This window comes from Mustela nivalis (genome assembly GCF_964662115.1).
Source record: "Mustela nivalis genome assembly, contig: HAP1_SCAFFOLD_211, whole genome shotgun sequence".
NCBI classification, from domain to species: domain Eukaryota; kingdom Metazoa; phylum Chordata; class Mammalia; order Carnivora; family Mustelidae; genus Mustela; species Mustela nivalis.
Window position 1 is genome coordinate 428,103 of NW_028136423.1, and position 7,838 is coordinate 435,940.

General features: G+C 46.9%; 1 pseudogene across 1 annotated transcript; it reads right to left on the reverse strand.

The window, feature by feature from the left end:
* Positions 1–5,989: 5,989 nt before the first annotated feature.
* On the reverse strand, positions 5,990–6,495 carry LOC309857022 (large ribosomal subunit protein eL32 pseudogene; annotated as a pseudogene). The gene has a single exon. The product of its transcript is annotated as a large ribosomal subunit protein eL32 pseudogene (transcript).
* Between the last annotated feature and the right edge of the window lie 1,343 nt (positions 6,496–7,838).

Genomic DNA, 7,838 nt, shown 5'->3' on the forward strand with positions numbered 1-7,838 from the left:
TTCAAGTTTTAAGGCAGGACCAGAAGCAACAGTTTTAGCATATATCACCACGATATAAAATAAAATCTTAAAAAAAAAAAAAGGAAATAATAGGACAACAGCAATTAGGGTAAAAAGACTTAACAACTGTCTTGCTCAACATCACCAGCACCACACCAGCTACACGTCTGACCCCCAGACCAGCATAGCAGGTGTGAGGACAGGTCCAAGCAGAGAAAGTGTTACTTGTCACATTTTTTGAAAAATGATAAACAGAAGGGATGCCTGGGTGACTAGGCTCGTTGAGCGGCCAACTCTTGATCTCAGCTCGGATCTTGATCTCACGGTGGTGAGTTTGAGTTCCACACTGGGCTCTGCACTGGGTGTGGAGCCTGCTTTAAACTAAACTAAACTAAACTAAACTAAACTAAAATAACACCTCTGTCAAAAGTACGTGAATTCACAACTTACATGTAAGTCAAGTTCTACTTGTTCTAAGACAGCATGAAAACCAAGATGTTGTTATCAAGACAGGAAGCAAGAGAAATTGTGTATTCCATGTGCCGTGAGATGACTCCAACTGCATCCAAGTCAGCCATGGCCCTCCACACATCTGCAAGAGAGGGTATATTATCCACATTAGCACAGAGGAAACCAAGGCTCAGAGAAGTTAAAAAAAAAAAAAGAGTCCAAGATCATAGCATCATTTAGCAGCATAGCCAGAATGTATAGGAATTACCTCAAAACAGGCCACACTAGTGGAAGAATACCTTGCTGTGGAGTTATGAAAACCCAGGTAGAACGCTGCCTCAGAAAGGCAGATAATCAATAAAGGAAAAATAAAGAGGCGCCTGGGTGGCTCAGTCGGTTAAGCATCTGCATTGGGCTCAGGGCGCCTGGGTGGCTCAGTCGGTTAAGCATCTGCATTGGGCTCAGGTCATAAATAATCCTGGGATCTTGCCCTATGTCAGACTTCCTGCTCAGCAGGGAGTCTGCTTCTCCCTCTGCCTCTGCTCCCCATTCATTCTCATAAAAAAACAAATCAATAAAATCTTACCCCAAAAAAAAGAAAAAAATAAAGATTATAAGCTTACAATAAAGATATGAATGACGAGTCAAAGCTTTCAGTGACACACCCACACCTGCCTACAGTTCACTGGCTAAAACATGGGTGGAATTGATGGGGTTAGAAGAACAGGAGGCACATAGGCCCAGACAGCACAGCCCCAGCAGATGCAGAATCCTGGTGTAGGTTTAGCTAGCTTTCATTGTCCTTTAAAATGTCAAAGCTAAAGAAATCTGGTAGGGTTATTGAAGTCTGATCCTGGGGGATGCCTGGTTGGCTCAGTCTGTTAGGCAGCAGCCTAACATGACTCAGGTCATGATCACAGGGTCCTGGGATCAAGTCCGGCATCAGACCCCTTACCCAACCAGAAGCCTGCCTCTCCCTCTGCCTGTTGCTCCCCCTGCTTGTGCTCTCTCACTGACAAATAAATAATCTTTAAAAAGAAAGAAGAAAGAAAAAAAAGAAAAGAAAAATAAAATCTGATCCACAGTATAGAACAACACAAAGGATGGTACTTTCTTGGGCTGATTTCTGTTTGTTTGATTTTAAGTAGGTTCCACAGCCAGCACGGACACTAGTGCAGGGTTTGATCTCAGGACCCTAAGACCATGAACTGAGCCAAAGGCAGACAATCGATTAAGCCACCCAGGCACCCCACTTTCTTGGGTTCTAATGGGACTTTTCCTAGGTTCTAATCCTAGCTGTACTGGCTGCCAGGGGGAATGAAGTCCAGCACCACAAGAAAAGCATCCCAAGGCAGCAGTCCTCTGCAGAAGATTTGCTGGTGGCTGCCATCATCAAAGAGTCAGTGGGTGAAGTTGTTGAAGCACAGTGGGAACAATGATAGCCACTGCCTTTTGGGTGTCACTGAATCATCCTACTCATCTTCAGGAAGCCTGGCCCTTCTCCAGTCAACGCAGCAAAAGCAAACTTGTTAGAAGAACAGGGGAGGGGGTCATCTCCCTCCCTCCCAGAAACTGAAGCAACCAGCCAAACAGTGCAGCACTGGAGTAAAAATAAAAATATGAAGGAATGTGGCTGCACCTGGGTAGCTCAGTCTGTTAAGCATCTGCCTGTGGGTCAGGTCCTGATCTCAGAGACCTGGGATCTGAGACCCACATCAGGCTCCATGCTCACTGAGGAGTCTCCCTTTCCTTCTCCCTCTGCCCCTGCTCCTAGCTCATTCTCTCTCTCTCTCAAATAAATAAAATCTTTAAAATAAGAAATTTAAAAATGAAGGAATGAATCAAAATGCAGAATTCAGAAACAGAACTACAGATATAAAAACTACATATAAAAACCTGAAATATGACCCGGTGAGTGAGGAAGGATTATTAAATCATGATACTGTATGAATTGATTGCCAATTTTTTCTTAGAACAAAGAGCACACTGCACTACACGAAAACGAAAACACAAAATTAGGATTGAATACAAAAACAAAATTATCAGTGTTATTCCATCAAGTGTTTCTCTAACCTACTGATCAAAACCTCAGTTCATCCTCCAAAAGAATCTGGGCACCACCTCAGCACACATGAACACATTTTCAGGCCACAGTTCACACTGCTCCAGTCCCCACTCTAAGTCCTGAGCCATGGGCTCCTCCAGGCAAAGCCACCACCAACTAGGCCCCTGCCCTAGAAATCCCCAAACCCAACCACTTCACAACAGGGAGACTCAGGGAGATTCAAATGGGCAGAAACGTGGGACTTTGACTTTTTTTTTTTAATTAAAAGAAAAATACAGCAAGAAACATTTCTAGCACAAAGTGAAGAGCTCATCTTTCACAATGTCGAGAGTATTAGAATTATCAATACACCATCAGTAGTTTGATAGGTCAAACAGGCCAAAAGCTGGAAACACAAGAGGAAATGCTCACAGCAAACAGACCTGAAAGCCAGGGCCTGGACCGGCTGACATGGCTCTGCCGCTTACCACAGCGAGAAAGTGTAACTTTCCTGGGCTTCAACTTCCCTCCTGGCCAGCAGGAAAGTGGCAACACCACAAAATTCATATCTGGTCGGGGATTACGTGAAAGGAGAATGCTCAGTGAGAGCCCCGCCACACCGCCCGTCCAGCCACAGTCTATGCCCAGTGAATGGGAATTTCCTCTACTGCAGCCACACGAAGAGCTGAAGGATCTGCACAGGATGCCTGTCTATTTACCAGTCACAAAACCACGTTCTGCCATAAACAGAGAGGGCAAGAGACCCCAAGAGATGGGAATATCCCTCACCCTTGCCTGGACCAGGCTTTCAAGACAAGTTGGAAAGCCCACAGCAGCTCTGCCACTGACTCTGAATGAGCCTTTTGAAGACAACACCATCCCAAACAGCAGTTTAATTTACTTCTCTTTAAAAAGCAGTGAGACAAGGTCTTGGCCACATCTTCATAAATTAACAGCTTAGGAGGCTAAACCCCAATGATTTAGTTATGTCCCCAGCAGGCACACCTCCACTCGTGGGCAGCTTCAGGGAGAAAGGGTGCCTCCCCATCCATGAGGACACCCTCTGACATTCATTTGAAGATGCTTCCTACCCATGGGCATTTACTCCCTGGAACCCCCCCCCCCCATCTAAGTTCCTCTGGATGCTGCAAGAGGCTTCTTCCTCACGCCCCCATCACCACTGGTGACACCGCAGCTACCCCCGAGCCTTCAAGCAGGGTGCACCTATCTTTGCTGCCAAGCGTCCCATCAGCCAAGCTCCATCACTGATTTCTGTACCCATAATTAATTAACTTATGCATGTATGTATTTATTTATTTTTACAGCTTCATTTATTTTAGGGAGAGATAGACAGAGAGAGAGATACAGAGAGAGCACACACACACAAATACAGGGAGATAGAACCTCCAGCAGATTCTACACTGAGAGCAGAGCACACCTCAGGGCTCAATCCCACCACCCTGAGATCATGACCTTAGCTGAAACCAAGAGTTGGATGCTTCAACGACTGAGCCACCAGGCACCCCTCTGTACCCTTAATCTTAAGAAAAGACAGACACCGCTTCTTTCTGTCAGCCACGGCCTCATAAGCCATCTGTCACACAGCCAAAGGTTCCAGAGGGTAGGACCAGGTCTGCAACACCAGTGATGCCAGAGTATCTCCATAAAACTACAATCTAGTGAGTACCAGACTCTGCTCTAAGCTCCTAATATGGCCTTCTATTTTGTACCCCTCACAGACCTACATGCTAGGTATTATCCACAGTGCACAGAGGAGGACACTGAGGTCCATGGCTTACCCAAGCGTTCTACTTTTATGTGGCAGCAGCAGGGGCCTGAACCCAAGTCTGTGACTCCAAGGCCCCTCCGTCAACTCTGTTACTCATGCAGCCCCAACACAGTCATCAAATACCTCCCTAAACCCTCATCCCTCCTGTGAAAAAGCATGGTCTTCTGCCATTTCCCAGATGGGAAGAAAGCCGGCGTGAGCCAGATATAGTGACCTGCCCATGATGGTACAGGCGATGTCCCCCCTGTTCTCCCTCCAACACCCATGTCATTCTGCACGAAGCCCCATGGGGTCCTTCATGCTTCCAGTGGAAAACTCTGGTGAGACCACCAGTCTCCTGGCAGGCCTTCATCTTGACCCTGGACGACACGACCAGTTAGGAGAAACCGGCTAGTTAAGCCTCTGAAATGGGGTCCTACCACCCAGGAAAACCCCCTTATCTCCAGGGCATCGCCTGTGTGAATTAGCTGGATTTGTAGAGGGCTCCACAAGCACCTTGCTGAGTCACTTTCTCTAAGGTGGTGGCTGAGACAAAAAGGACCCAGGAAAGAAAGGCATAGGCTGTTGTGGAACTCCAGTGCCTTGGCATCAACAATTAATGTGAGCAGCTGCCTCTGCTCACCAGATCTGCATTTTATGTGGGGCACACTGTTCAAAGTTTACACCCCCCATCTCTGTAACCTTCACGACAACCCCTGGAGCTCCCTGCACCATCATTACCACCTCACAGACAAGGAGACAAGGCATGAGGGGTGTGTAGAATGATGCAGCTCTGTGCTGGGGCCAACCTGGGGAGGACCCCACAGGCTTGCTCTTCCCACTGCTGCAGAAGCAGCTGAAAACAACGAGTTTTTCAGTTTGCATTATGTAGAGTGGAAAAGTCAACCATAAAGATCATTCAATTTTTAAATGGGTTATTCCTCAGGATAAAAACAGTTCCAAAAAATAATTTCCGAGAAGTTCAACATATTCCTCCTTCCAGGTGCCTGGCATGTGATGGAATGTTGTTAAAATAAGTTCTGGCCCATCAGCATGCCAGACAGAAACTGGAAGTAAGCTGTTACAGGTCCCCAAAGGCTCCGTCACAACCCTAAGGAGAAGACATAACTTTCACTGTCCCAAAGTTGTTATGTTTAAAAAAAAAAAACCAAAAAAACAAAAAAAAACAGGCACAGGTCGAACATTTTAAATTACAGACTTTCAATGCAGGGGCAGTGGGGGCAGGGGGGGGTGTCCCCCAACTACCCCCAAATGTTTCAGCTATATATAGTGACTTACCAAAGTGACTCCTCACAAGTACCTACAAGGCGACTGACAGGCAACTGACCGATGAGGAAGGTATTCGGACTGCTTAACAAAACCAACACAACTTAGAATCTTTATTATTAAGAAGAGAAAACCATTTATTAAACACTCGCCAGGCACCAAACCCTCTAGGCACTGTCACACGATCTACTCATCACACGGCTGCCAAACTCAGTGCAGAAACTGAGGCTGAGTAAGTCACCTAAGGTCATGCAGCACCAGAAACTGGATTCCAACCAGGTCTGACATCAAAGCCCACCCCAGCTTGCTGCAATGCTTCAGAACCTAAGCTTTGTGATGATCAATAAACTACATGCTTAACAATGTTTACACATCTCTGTTAGAATTCAGAGAAAGGTTTTTTTTTGGTTTTTTGTTTTTTTTAGTTTTATGCTTTTATTAATACAAATATGACGTGCACAACAAGCTGTCTATTCATTTTCTTCACTGCGCAGCCTGGCATTGGGATTGGTGACTCTGATTGCCAGCTGGGCTGCTCTTTCCACAATAGCTTTGCGGTTCTTGGAGGAGACGTTTTGAGCAATCTCTGCACAGTAAGATTTGCTACACATCAGCAGCACTTCAACTCCTTGACGTTGTGCACTAGGAACTTCCTGAAGCCACTGGGCAACATGTGCTTTGTCTTCTTGTTGCTCCCGTAACCAATGTTGGGCATCAAGATCTGGCCCTTGAATCTTCTGCGCACCCTATTGTCAATGCCTCTTGGCTTCCGCCAGTTGCGCTTAATTTTGACATATCGGTCTGACTGGTGCCGGATGAACTTCTTGGTCCTCTTTTTAACGATCTTGGGCTTCACCAAAGGTCTGAGGGCAGCCATGATGCCCAGTAACAGATGGCTGCCACCTCCGCAGGCAGCGCCGAAGAAGAGAGCCCAGGGAAAGGTTTTTAAAAATAACATACACAAGGGGAAAAAATGATACAGGTTCTGGAGGCAGGCTGCCCAAGGTTCAAATCTTGGCTCCTCCACTTGCAAGCTGTGTGACCTTGGACTCCTTTAGCTCCCCTGTGCCCATATTTCCATGCATTAAAATGGTAGCCATAACAGACCCTATCTCCTAAGGCAAATAAAGCATTTTGGTGTTGTTGTTCTTGTTTTAAGATTTTATTATTTATTTGACAGAGAGAGAGAGACAGGGTGAGAGGGAACACACACAGGGGGAGTGTGAAAGGGAGAAGCAGGCTTCCCACTGAGCAGGAAGCCTGGTGAGGATTAGATCCCTGCACCCTGGGAGCATAACCTCAGCTGAACAACTGAGCCACCCAGGTGCCCACAAATAAAACATTGAGAATCATTCCTGGCAGGAGTTAAACCTCAGAAGGTGTGGGCTGGTGTTACTTCTTGCTGGCCACTAGATAGAGTCAGCAGCCTCAGGCCCACTGTTTTAGCAACTCATTTGCATAAACAAAGACCAGGCTCAGCCACTTTGTGCTTACCCTATGGTTTCTTCCTGTCACTAACATCTCTCCTCACTCCTGCTCTGTGGCACTAAGCTCTGGGCCTCAACTTCCCATCTGTCAAATGAGGTGAGGAGCCCAGCTGATCTATCTGAGGTCCTTCCAGCTGGGCAACCTAGGGTTCTTGGTAACTCAGGGCCCAGAAATTTCAGAACCATCCTAACACAAACATTACCAAATGACACTCACTCAATTTCCTCAAATCTTCTCTTCCGTGTTATGTATAAATGCTTATTTTCATGGCAAATCTTCTCCAAGATCCCAGAGCTCCACGAGCACCCAGAATAGGCTGGGCAGGCATCCCCAGTGCTGAGGCTGGGGACATGATGGTCAGAAGCTCTGACCTCCAGGGGAGATGGATTCCAAATCAAGCTGCTCTGATAAGCAGGTCTTCCCTGTTAGAGAGGATTTCAACAGAGCACAGTTAAGAGGAAGTGCAGGTAAGAAACTCAGAACTTGGCCCACCGGACAGAGGGCAGTAGGACAGTGGGCCGGAGGGGTGACAGAGGGATTGAGAGGAATGGCACGATCAACAGAGGCCAGCCAAGGCAGCCCTGATGCTCAATGTGAGAGGGTGGGCTGGGGATACACTGTGAAAATGGCTTCAAAGGCAGGAAGCAAGCCCAGCTCAGCACAAAGCAAAGTCCTGAGCAGGAACCTTCTGGGACCAGGTTGGACACTAAGGTGAGCTGAAAATGGCTGTGGCACCCAGTGCAGTCTGAATCTCACCCATGCCTCTCACAGGCTGGGTGACCCCGGACCAGTTATGCTATG